Below are 12,164 nucleotides of genomic sequence, written 5' to 3' on the forward strand. Positions count from 1 at the left end.
TGCTGGAGGCACTAGACACTGCAAAGGCCCTGACAACAACCAGGCAAAATTGAAGTCAGTGGGAATTAGGGTAAACTCGACCAGTGGAATCATACTTAGCACAAAGGAAGATGGTTGTGACTATAGAGGCCAATCATTTCAATCCCAGGATATCGCTGCAAGAGTTCCTCAGGGTAGAGTTCTAGGTCCTGCCATCTTCAACTTCTTTGTAAACGATTTTCCTTTTACCATAAGATCAGAGGTGGGAATATTTGCTCACAATTGCATAATGTTTAGTATTCTCATGCTGATTGATCCATGTTAATAAGCAGTAAGACCTGGACAACATTAACGCTTGGGCTGAAAAGCACATTTGTGCCATACAAGTGCCAGATAATAGCTATATCCAACACAGGAGAATCTATCTCCCCTTGACATTCACTGACATTGCTGAATCAGTTTATCCACTATTGCCATTCTGGGGGTTACCATTTATCAGAAACTGAACAGGATCAGCCATATAAATACTGTGTGTACAAGTGCAAGTCAGAGACTGGGAATTCTGCAGTGAGTAACTCGTTCTGATTCTCCAAAGCCTGTCCATCACCTACAAGACAAAGTCAGGAGTGTGAGAGAACACTCTCCACTTGCTTGGATGAGTGCAGGTCCAACAGCATTCAAGAGGCTTGACACCATCCAAGACAAAGCAACTGACTTGATTGGCATCCGATCCACCTAGTTAAACATTCACCTAGTGAAACATTCACTCCGGTCCACCATTGAAACACATAGAAGCACCACCTCATTCATGTTCCAGTCTATGCCACACAACATCCTGACTTTGAACTATAGTGCTGTTACATCATTATGGAGGGATTAAAATTCCTTCAAACAGCAGTGGTGGGTCTATATGCACCAGCTGGACTGCAGTGGTTCAAAAAGGCAGATTAAGAGACTTCTGGATGAGTACATGGGATTTAATGGGATTGAGAGTTATAGATAGGCCTGGTAGGTATGGATAGGATCGGCGCAACTTGTGGGCCGAAGGGCCTGTTTGTGCTGTAGTGTTCTATGTTCTGTGTTCTACCACTATCTTCCCAAGGGCAAATAAGAATGGACAACTGAAGCTCACATTCCATGAAAGAAATTTTGAAAATTATTTTGCATCTTATGACTTTCCTCTAAAGCCAACCTTTTTATATATCTACACAACATTTTGCAATTATGCTTTTCACAGTTGTAAGATTGCTTCCCATATTCACATTTTTGGATTATACATTTTCTGGTTACCTATTGCTTAGTAATTTCATCTCAAGGTAAAACAGCAGATAAAGGAACATAGGCTAGTGAGGCAATCAGTTTATCCCCAGGTGACACATAATCCCCATTTTGTTTTCCATGTACTCAAACAATCATGACTATAAATACCAAGAAACCTGAAGAAAAAATGAGTGAAAAAGATTAAAATACTAGGTTTTCATCTCACTAGTCTGGACTGAATCAAATCTAGATTATTGAGATGAAACTCTTCCTTCTCTGTTGGTTCTGAGAATCTCAAATGTATTCAATTTGAGCTAGTGATTGAGACCACAATGGAAAACAGCCTGCAATTCAATATTAATTTGTACTAAAATAACATTCTCATAGCCTCTAATGAAAAGGGACTGAGTTACATGAACGAATAGGTCTAGCTACAATTGTACAGGACTTTGGTGAGACTACATCTGGCATACTGTCTGCAGTTTTGATCTCCAAGTTTGAGGAAGGATATACTTACATTGGAGACAGTACAGCTAAAGTTCACTAAAATGGTCCCTGGGATATTCTCCAGAGATCAGAAGAATGAAAGATGATCTCATTGAAATGTACAAGATTCTGAAAAGGCTTGATGGGGTGGATGTGAGTAATTGTTTCCGTTAGTTGGGGAATGCAAAACGGGGTGGGGTGGGGAGCATAGTTTCAGGATAAGAGGCTGATCATTTAAGACTGAGATAAGAAGAAATTGCTTCACTGAGTGTGAATCTTGCAGTTGTCTACCTCAAAGGGTTGTAGACGCTCCATCACTGAGTACATTTTAAGACTGCCTATGCCAACCTTTCGGCGTGTCTGGGAATAAAGGGGATATGGATAATAGGTGGGAAAATGGAGTCAAAACCAAAGAACAGCCATCATTGTATTGAATAACTGACGAGGGTCAACAGACTATTTGGTTTACTCCTCTTATTCCTGGGGTGTTCCTGTGAAGTTCATAGTTCTGCTGGCTGCCTTTGGAATTTCTCTACTCTCTTCATGAACTATAACTTCTGCCTCTGCCTCCCTTCTCTCCATTTGTTTCCTGCAACGTGCTTCAATCTTTCCCGCGCCATTAAATCTTCCTTTGCAGCTGTCATGAAGTCACAACTCTTTATTTTTTGAAAGCTTTTATTTTAAAAGTTCAAGAATTTCAGTTGCCCTCAACTGAAAACCATTAAAACCATTTTTCAAAAAATAAAAAGGTGTGCCTTAATGGCAGGAATGAAATGAGATTTGCTCTCATTTTATTATAAGGTGTATAAAAATTTAATATAAAACAGCAGCCAGAAAAATAGCTCATTCATTTGCATTCAGTCTTAGTCTTGGCCTAGGTTATCCTATCAGTTCTAACTGGGTTTCTTCAAGTTCAGGATAAGGAGTCTGCAATCACATTCAATTTTCCTGCAATGTGGTCATTTTTAGTTGAGATATTCAGATTCACAAACTGCCTTTATTGGAAAAGATTGTTGAACAATTTTTAGTTCACAAATTACAGATTTTAAAAAAGGAAATTATTTCCAGCAAATGCAGTTCAACTCCAGAATTTTAAAGGAATCAGTTAAAACACAGCAATGTTCATCAATCTACACCTCAGAGACAAACAAAGGACACACCGTGTATTCTATTAACTTTTTATTTGGACTCTAACTTTCCTTACATCGAATTTACTAGCTAATAAACTTGTTTCTTCTTTGGCTCACAAAAACCTCACTATTGATCCCTTTTTGTTCATTGCATAAATGATACAAAATATATGTAGGCTTGGAAAAGGTAAGCACAGGGAAAAGAAACTTAAAAACTTTTCTTGTGATCAACCAAGGAGGCTGAATAGAAGGGAGACAGTTCACTTCTCCTCATCTGATCTTAACATTGCAGGATCCAGTTCCTACTGTGTTTTCATTGCTTCTCTCTAAAATCAAAACACCCTCTCCTGTGTTCACTGAAACACCCCTTAGCTTCTATGCCAGAGCAACGACCCAAATTGCCTCATCATTCCTCAGAAAAGATCACTCTAAACCTCCTCTCTATTCAGTTAATCTCCTCTAATTCTGTTCAGTTCCTGTGCTGAAGCTCCAGCTGTTCCATGTTACACTCCAGAATTTTTATTTCCTTCCCAGACATGACTTTATCACAAATGAATCTATAGACTCCTAGGCAAATGGAAACCTGACTCTTGAGTAGTGCGTCTATTCTTTAAAAAAATCATAGAATTTTCACAGCATAGAAGTTTATTTGGCCCATGGTGTCTGAGCCAGCTCTCTGCAGGAATACCTCCACTAGCCCTATTCCTCCAACCTTTCCCCATAGCCCTTGATTTTTTTTCCCTTCAGATGCTTATCCAATTCCCTTTTGAAAGCCATAACAATCTCCCTCCACCCCATTCTTAGGCAGTGTACTCTAGATCCCACTCACTGTGTAAAAATGCTTGCCTTCATGTCATTTATGGTTCTTTTGTCATTTACCTCATATCAGTGTCCTCTTGTTGTAGGCCCATCTGACATTGGGAACATTTTCTCTATCGACTCTCTCTAAACTTCTCATGATTTTAAAAACTCTACTAATCTCCTCTCAACCTCTTTTCTAAGGAGAACAGACCTGCTTTTTCAACCTATTTGCAAAATTGAAATATGTCTTCCATAAAACTATATTTATAAATCCTTTCTGCACCTTTCACACCTTTCCTAAAGTACCATGCCCAGAATTAGTCACAGTCCTCCAGTTGAGGCTGAACCAGTGTTTTATAAAGGTTCACAACTTCAGCTGTTATCTTTGTGTCATCAGCAAATTTACAGTTTACAATTACAGCCATACATTCAATCCTTTCATCTAAATCATTGATATGAATTGTAAATAGTTGAGTCCCCGGTGCTCAGCATCTGTGGCACTCCATACCTTGCCAACCCAAAAATGACCCATTTATGTCTACTCTCTCTTTTATTGTAGCTAACCAATCCTCTATCCGTGCTAATAAGTTACTCCCCATACAATGAGTTCTTATTTTTTGTAGTAACCTTTGATGTGCTATCTTGTCAAGTGCCTTTTGGAAATATAAGTACACCACATCTGCAAGTTCTTCTTTGCCCTGCTATAATCTCCTTAATAATATATTTTATCGTTTTCCCAATGACAAATATTAGGCTGACTCCTGCTTTCTGTCTCCCTCTATTTCTTGAATAGAGGAGTTATGTTTGCTATTTTCTAATTTAATGGGACATTTCCAAAATCTTGGGAATTTTGGAAATTAAACCCAATTTTGTAAATCAAATCAACTATCTCAGCAGCCACTTATTTTAAAACTCTAAGGTGAAGTTCGCCAGGACCTTGGAACTTATCAGCCTTCATTCTAATAGTTTTCTCTTGGGATTGTAATTGTTTTAAGTTCTTTCACCTATTAATTTACAGTTATTTCTGGGATGCTATTTATGTCATCTGTAATAAAGACATACAAAATATCTATTCACTGCATCTGCCATTTGCCATGATCAATCCTTCAGACTTACTCTCTAGAGAACTAATATCCACTCTAATTCTGCTTATCCTTTTTAGATATCCATACTACACTTTTATTATTTTGTATGGATAGATCTTTAGGTTCCCTTTTATGTTAGCTGCCAGTCTCTTCTCATTCTCTCTTTGCCTCTTATTTCCTTTGTCATGTTCCCTCTGAAATTTATATTTTTAGCCTGGTTCTTGTGCATTATCTATAATATGCATTTTTTTTCTGAATTTATTCATTGGTTTTCCCTCATGGGAATATACCTCAATTATACCTGAACTAACTCATCCTTTCCAGCTTACCAATTATACTTGCCACACTTTGTGTGTTTCTTTACATGCACTGTGAACCTAATTTAGGCTCTCTTATTCTGATCCTAATGTCTTGCTATTTCTCAGTCAAGTGTTATCTGTCTCTCCAAGTTTTTTATACAATTTGTTTCTTTTAAATGTTACATCTCGGTTCCCAATTCCCTGCCCTGTTAATTTAACCTTTCCCCAATTGCACTTCCAAACCAAACTGTCAGGGTATTGGTCCCAGGTCTGTTCACATACAGCCCTCAGGCCTGCATAGGTTCCACCTTCCTCAGAACCAGTTCCAATGCCCAAGAAACTAAAGAACACCCTACAGCATCATCTGTCTATCTATTAATAATCTGATCTATCTTCCTATTTCTATTATCATTTGTTCATGGCACACAATAATCCAGAGATTGCTATCTCCGACATCATGCTTGCTAGTCTCCTTCCTTGCTCCCTAAATCTGCTTTCAGGCTCTCATTCCTCTTTCCGCATATGTCATTAGTACCAATTCGGATCACAACCTCTGATTGCTCACCTTTCCCTGACAGAATGCGCTGCAGGCACTCAGTGACATCCTTGTTCCTGGCATCTGGGAGGCAACTTACCATTTGGAATCACATCTACAGCTATCTGTTGCTCTATTTGTACAATCCTCTAGTGTGATCGTTTTTCCAATGTTTCTCCTGGTCCCCAACCCCTCGCCTCACATACAGTACTTCTGGTGCTGTAGAGTTGGCTCTGGCTGCACACACCACCACCCCTGGAGAAACCATCACTCTTACCAGTATTGAGAACTGGAAAACATTTAGGGAATGAGATGCACTCAAAGGACTTCTACACCACCTGATTTGTCCCACCTCTCTTTTTGGCTGACATCTCTTGCTTACATACCCTTAAGTTGCAGGAGGAGAAACCAATTTGCACATTCTCAATCACCTGACAGACTGACAATACATCATTTGTTCTTCTCTGACATTTTTTGTTGGGATTTCTGCTCTATTTTTATCTTTAACCTCTGCACTGAATGACTTCTCTTCTTGGTGATTTCTATCTTCACCTGAACCCCCCCAGCACCATTTCGCTGACATCCTTGGCCTCTTGGCTTCTTTCAACCTCACCATGCACATATATTCTCACTTGCACTATCCCTTAGATTTTTGTCATTGACTAGATTATTGTGCTATCTAATGCTCCTTTTATGTTATCCATCTCACATCCCATGCATGGGGAAAAAATCCTTCCAGTTTTCTTACTAGTACATCCTCTGTCTTCCAACATTTTTCTTTGAGTTGCACACAGCACCAATATTGCTTTAGTCAAAGTAATCAACGACTATGATTTCCCTTCTTGTTATTATGCTACTCACTAAAATTCATCTTCCTCAACTGTCTTTTCTTTGTAGTCCACATCCAGCTAAACGACTTCCCAATTCTAGTTTTGCTCCTATCTGCCTCAGTAGAAGTGCACCTTCAGCAATAATTTGATTTCCAACATAGTTGCCGCTGGATACCTTGGTCCATACCTTGCTTCTCCCTTGTCACTTAGTTTTCTGACATTATCTGCAGTCAGGGTGTTGATCATATACAGCTTTACCGTTCAACCAACATTCTCAATTTTACTACCATCTCTTCATTGTCTGATTGCCTAACTGACATTATTCATGGGTTGTCAGAACTTTATTCACTTGAACACAGAGAATCCATTCTATTCAGCTCCATCTGCTTGACTGTGTCTTTTTTTGTAGTATTTTGTGGAATGTGAATTTCACTGGTTAAGCCAGTATTTATTGCCCATCCCGAATTGCCCTTCAGAAAGTGGTGGTGAGCAGTCTTCTTTTCAGGGTCAGATTTATATTTTGTAGGGCCCTATGTTACCTTCATTTCTGGGCACTGCTCCTTTTGAACCTGCTCACTCTCACCCCACGAATGCAAAGACACAAGCCACAAAAATACACAAATTGATCATTGCTTTAATGCTTTTTATCTTGTAAAAACATGCCTCTATGAATAATTGCTGAATTGAAATCCCAATTTACCTCGTTAGAATGACAGTAAAGGTGGTCAACATTGTGATACACGTCTTGAAGTAAGCAAACATGGAACTTGCTGATGAGCAATGATATGGAAAAATCAGCTGTTGACATCAGTGAGGCATAGGCAATTGCAGAAAAGAATGAGTCAGTCCAGTGCAGGAGTAAATACTCCAATCAACAAGATGCTCATGCTGCCATTCGATATATTTCAGAGTCTCATTCAGTTTCAAAAGTTAGCTTCCTTACTTCCTGTCACAAAATTAAAGAAGTTATTGCCATAAATTCATGCAAGTAGAGTACCCAGTGAATTCAAATCCAATATCATAGAATCCCTACAATGCAGAAAGAGGCCATTCAGCCCATTGAATCTGCACCTAGCACAGTATCACACAGGCCCAATTCATGTTACCCCACATTTTTACCCTGCCAATCCCCTCACACTAGGGGAAGCCTATCAACTTAACACACACACCTTTGGACTGTGGGAGGAAACTGGAGGATCTGGAGGAAACCTACACAGACATGGGGAGAATGTGCAAACTCCACATAGACAGACCCGAGGCAGGATTTGAGCCCAGGCCTCTGGCACTGTGAGACAGTAGTGCTAACCACTGTGCCACTATGCTGCCCAGTGGCTCTGTCTGTTGGTTTCCATTCTTTGTCCTAGAAGACAAAGAATGGAATCCAGCAGACAAAGCATTGATGCTGGGATGTTCACACAGAGCAAATGGCATTTGAATACATTTAAATTGAATTAAAGGTCTGCACACTCAACTTAACCAGCACTTCCCCTTCATCACTGCGTTTGCCAATTCCATACTGGTGCAAAACAAACATGCTCCATAAAAGTCCAATTCGGGTGCTCCGTTAGTGAGGTGGTAAGTGCAAAGCATCTGATGGCTCTCTGCTGCTCTTGGGTGTCCTTTCATTGCTGCCATTTTATTTCTCGGGTCAGTGGCAGATCTGCGAGTGTGTGGGAGGTTGGGGGGCTGTTTCTTAGCAGGGTCGCTGATGTCTGACTTGCAGCACGGACCCAAGTCTCAGTATTGACCTCGAGTCTTGCAGTGCTGTTGGGTCCAAGCAGACTTTAGCTGAAGTATGCGCACAAAGCGCTTGCAAATTGCACTGCTGCAGCATCTCAATTTTTCAAGGAGCTGTGATTGTTGGGGGAATTGGGGACGGTGTGATTGTGTGGGGAGCATGTGGCTGGGGAATTGGGGGGTCTGTGATTGTGTGGGGAGCATGTGGCTGGGGGTATTGGGGGATATGGACAGTGACTGTTAATGTGGTAGAGGCAAGCAGTGTGCCTTAACCTCCACATGAAGTTCCTATTCATCTCCCCCACCCCCCCTTCAGAGTGAAGAGATGGCTTTTGCAATGCAACCAATTGATCTTGCTGTTCTTTTGGTTGCTGCTGGAACTGAAGAGGAGGAGCTGGAGGAAGAATTGTGGGCACAGGACACACGGGCCTTATCACTTGCAGGAGTAGAAGGAGATGACCACCAGAAGCAGGAGGTGACCGCCATTCACCTTAAGGGGGATGCAGGAGAAGAAGGAAGGCAGCATTTCCATGTACGAGTGTCCTTTGAACAGATGCCGGACACCATGTCCTGCTGACATCTCTGCCTCCGAAAGAAGGAAGTGCAACACCTGTGCAACGTGTTGCAGGATCTAGCACCTAGAGGCGGGAGGCACCCACTCTCGGTGGCTGTCAAATTGATAGCCACTCTGAACTTTTATGCAACTAGCTCCTTTCAGACTCCTAGTAGAGATGTCAATGGTATCTCCCAGTCAGCTATGCACATCTGTGTCAAACAGGTTACAGAAGCCCTGTATGCCCAACTAGGCAGTACATCAAATTTAACCTGGACCAGGCCCATCAGGAAGCCCGGGCTGCAGGGTTTGCAACCATTGCAGGGATGCCTAACATACAAGGGGCCATCGAATGCACTCACGCCATCAGAACCCCCTGCAGAATCCATGAAGATTTGTCAACAGGAAGGAGTTCCACTCCTTGAATGCTTAATTAGTGTGACCATAATATGAACATTATGCATAACTACGCAAGACACCAGGAAGTGTGCATGACAGCTTCACTGTCAGCACCTTGGACATCCCAGAGGCATTTGATAAGGAGCGGGGGTGGCTTGTGAGTGATATGAGTTACTTGCTTTGGACGTGGATGATGATGCCTGTGTGGAGGCCTGTGCCTGAGGCGGAGACCCGCTATAATGAGACCTATGTAGCCGCCCACGAGATAGTGGAGAGGTGCAATGGGCTTCTCAAATGCAATTCCAGTGCCTGGACCGATCTGGTGGGTTCCTCCAATACTGCCTTGTGATCTCTTCCCACATACTGATTGTGTGCTGTGCCTTGCACACTCTGACTGTATAGAGAGATGACATATTGGAGCAGGAAGAGGGGGTCATGGAGGCTGACCAGCTGGCTGTCAATGGGGAGGATGACCAGCAGGAGGAGGAGGAGGAAGAAGAGCAAGAGCAAGCTGAGGAACACCACCCAGGCACTGGAGGGCTGGCAGCTCAAAGGAGGCATGCAAGGGAGCCCTTGATCACCAGGTAGTTCAGTCACTAGGCCCTTGTATCTGTGGGTTCCTTTTGCCCATCCCAAAATTCCTTCTATCTTCTGCAACATTGTCACACAAGAGTGGTGGGCCTGGGTACTCTGTGTTAGTGAGTTTTTTGGCAGGCAAGAGGGTGATGATGACTCGCTAAGCACCATTGTGATGATGCCCTGGTGCAAACTAGTCTGTCTCCTACCTGAGCTGCACATGCACACTGGCACCTGGGCCCACATCTGTGAAATGGGTAAGGGATCTGAAACCCCTATATAGGGCAGGTGGGGTAGGGGAGAGCAAGTCACCCATGGGTTCTGGGGAACCAATGGCTTCCTTTTCTCAGTGTCACAGCATTGAGAGGCCTCTCCAGCTGACATCAACATGAAGCATCCCTCAGGTGATCATCAATGGAAGTGGATTCCTATTCAAGACAAATCTGAGACAAATTGGGCACAAGTGGATGGTGAAAAAACATTTAATTGCAATGAAGGTGATTAAATAAGATGTTCTAACATAAAAATTTATGAACAGTAAATGTTAACATGTTTAAATATCTTTTTAACTAGTGCAGCCTTTCACTCATGCCACCTCAGTGCAACTACAACTTCCTAACCTTACATGGCCTAACACTGCATCTTAGTGCCTCCCCAGAACGTACATTGTAAGTGGAGGGGGCCAGCTGCCTACCTCACCTTGTTGCCTGTGTGATGGGCGTCCTCTGGAGGCCCTGGATCTTGAGGGCCCTGGCCGGCTTCCAGGTGTCTGGGATACTTCCACCACACCTTCTTCAACCGAAGCGTCTGAGGTGTCCCGGTGTCAGGAAGTGGGGAGTCAGAAGATGTAGCCACAGTCACAGCCAATCTTGAACAGCCTGGCTGGTAGGCCTCGGCATGGGCTCGAGCCCCTCCTCCTTCCTTGGGGTTCCTGTGGATCCCGGGTCACTCCAGAAGCTCCGGCATCACTTGGCACTGCCAGTCCCGGAGGACCACCTGCATCTTACCCATGATGGTCGAGCCCTCTGCGATGGCCAATTGAATTAGGGGCCACCTGTCAATAACCGCAGCAAGTGCCGTCTGAAACTGGGTCATGCTCTGCAACCCCTAGCTGTGGCCCTCTGAGACTGGGCCAAGCTCTGCAGCCTCTCAGCCATGACCCTCTGCGACTGGGCCACGTTCTCAAGGGCTGTTGCCATAGCCCACTGTGTCTCAGTGCTGTCCTTCTGGGTCTCCTGCAAGGTCTCAAACTTCTCACCCATGGGCCGCAAAATGTCTGCGACTGGGCCACGTTCTCAAGGGCTGTTGCCATAGCCCACTGTGTCTCAGCGCTATCCTTCTGGGTCTCCTGCAAGCTCTCAAACCTCTCAACCATGGGCCGCAAAACCTTGAGAATCCTGTTCAGTCCCTCAGCTGTGGCCCGCTGTGATTCACACGATCCTCTGGGACTCTGCTGTGGCCTGCTGTGACTTGGCCATAGCTTAGAACCAGCCACTCGTGAGGATCCCAGATCTGCAGATCCACCCTTGCAGCACTGGCTTGGGAAGCATGGCTTGGGACTCCTCCCAACAGCTTCACAGTTGGTCCAGTGTGACAGTCAGCCCCTCCTGCATTCCCTGGCTCTGTTGCTGCATCTCCAGCAACTGAGAAGCCCTCAGAAGCCCAGCATGTGGCCTGGGGCCAGCTGAATCCTCGCCTTCGGCAGGCTCCCGCAAGCTCAAGGCCTTGGACGTTCCCTCCTCCATCCAATGTACATTATCAGATGTGTCGTGCTCACCGGAGAATGACCCAGAAGCCTCACCACTAACTGGACCCACCGACCTGTCAGTATGTGGGATGGTGAGTTGTGAGGTGGAAGCTGACACCAAAATGGTGCCACCATCAGAGATCCCTTCATCCATATCCTCTAAGGACTTGTCTGAGCTATCTGGACCAGGATGGGCAAGAGCTGCAATACAGGCCTGGAGTCCAGAAGGCCCTCCGAGCATCCGAATGTGTCCCTGCAACACAAGACACAACGTTAAGTGCGAGAGAGGGAGTGGAATCCAGGATGCAAAACACGTGATTCACATTTCTCCATTGAACATAGAACAAAGCGCCAAAAAAATTACATCACAGGAACAGGCCCTTCAGCCCTCCAAGCCTGTAGTGACCAGACTACCCATCTGATTTGTAACCCCCACCCTTACGGGGATCATATGCCTCTCTTCCCATCCCATTCACATAGCTGTAAAAACGCCCCTTAAATGTCACTATCTATCTGCATCCACGATCTCCCCCGGCAGCAAGTTCCGGGCACCCACTACACTCTCTGTGAAATAAACATGCCTCATACATTTCTTTTAAACCTTGCCCCTCACACATGAAACTCTGCTCCCAAAAAGTTGCCTCAAAGTGGGTGGAGGAATAACAAGTGCTGATGTCTTGACAGCAGCCCAATCATGCTGTTGCTGACAGCCCTCATCTCCTCTTCTCTTGAGAGCTCCAGCACCCA

The 12,164-nt window shown here is 43.9% G+C and overlaps 1 protein-coding gene across 1 annotated transcript in view; it reads left to right on the forward strand.

The window, feature by feature from the left end:
• ppp1r42 (protein phosphatase 1, regulatory subunit 42) overlaps window positions 1–12,164 on the forward strand; it is a 104,991-nt gene that overhangs the window by 41,266 nt on the left and 51,561 nt on the right. The gene's annotated exons all lie outside the window — the stretch shown is intronic.

The sequence above is a fragment of the Carcharhinus amblyrhynchos genome, chromosome 8 (genome assembly GCF_965287045.1).
Source record: "Carcharhinus amblyrhynchos chromosome 8, sCarAmb.v2.hapA, whole genome shotgun sequence".
Taxonomy (NCBI): domain Eukaryota; kingdom Metazoa; phylum Chordata; class Chondrichthyes; order Carcharhiniformes; family Carcharhinidae; genus Carcharhinus; species Carcharhinus amblyrhynchos.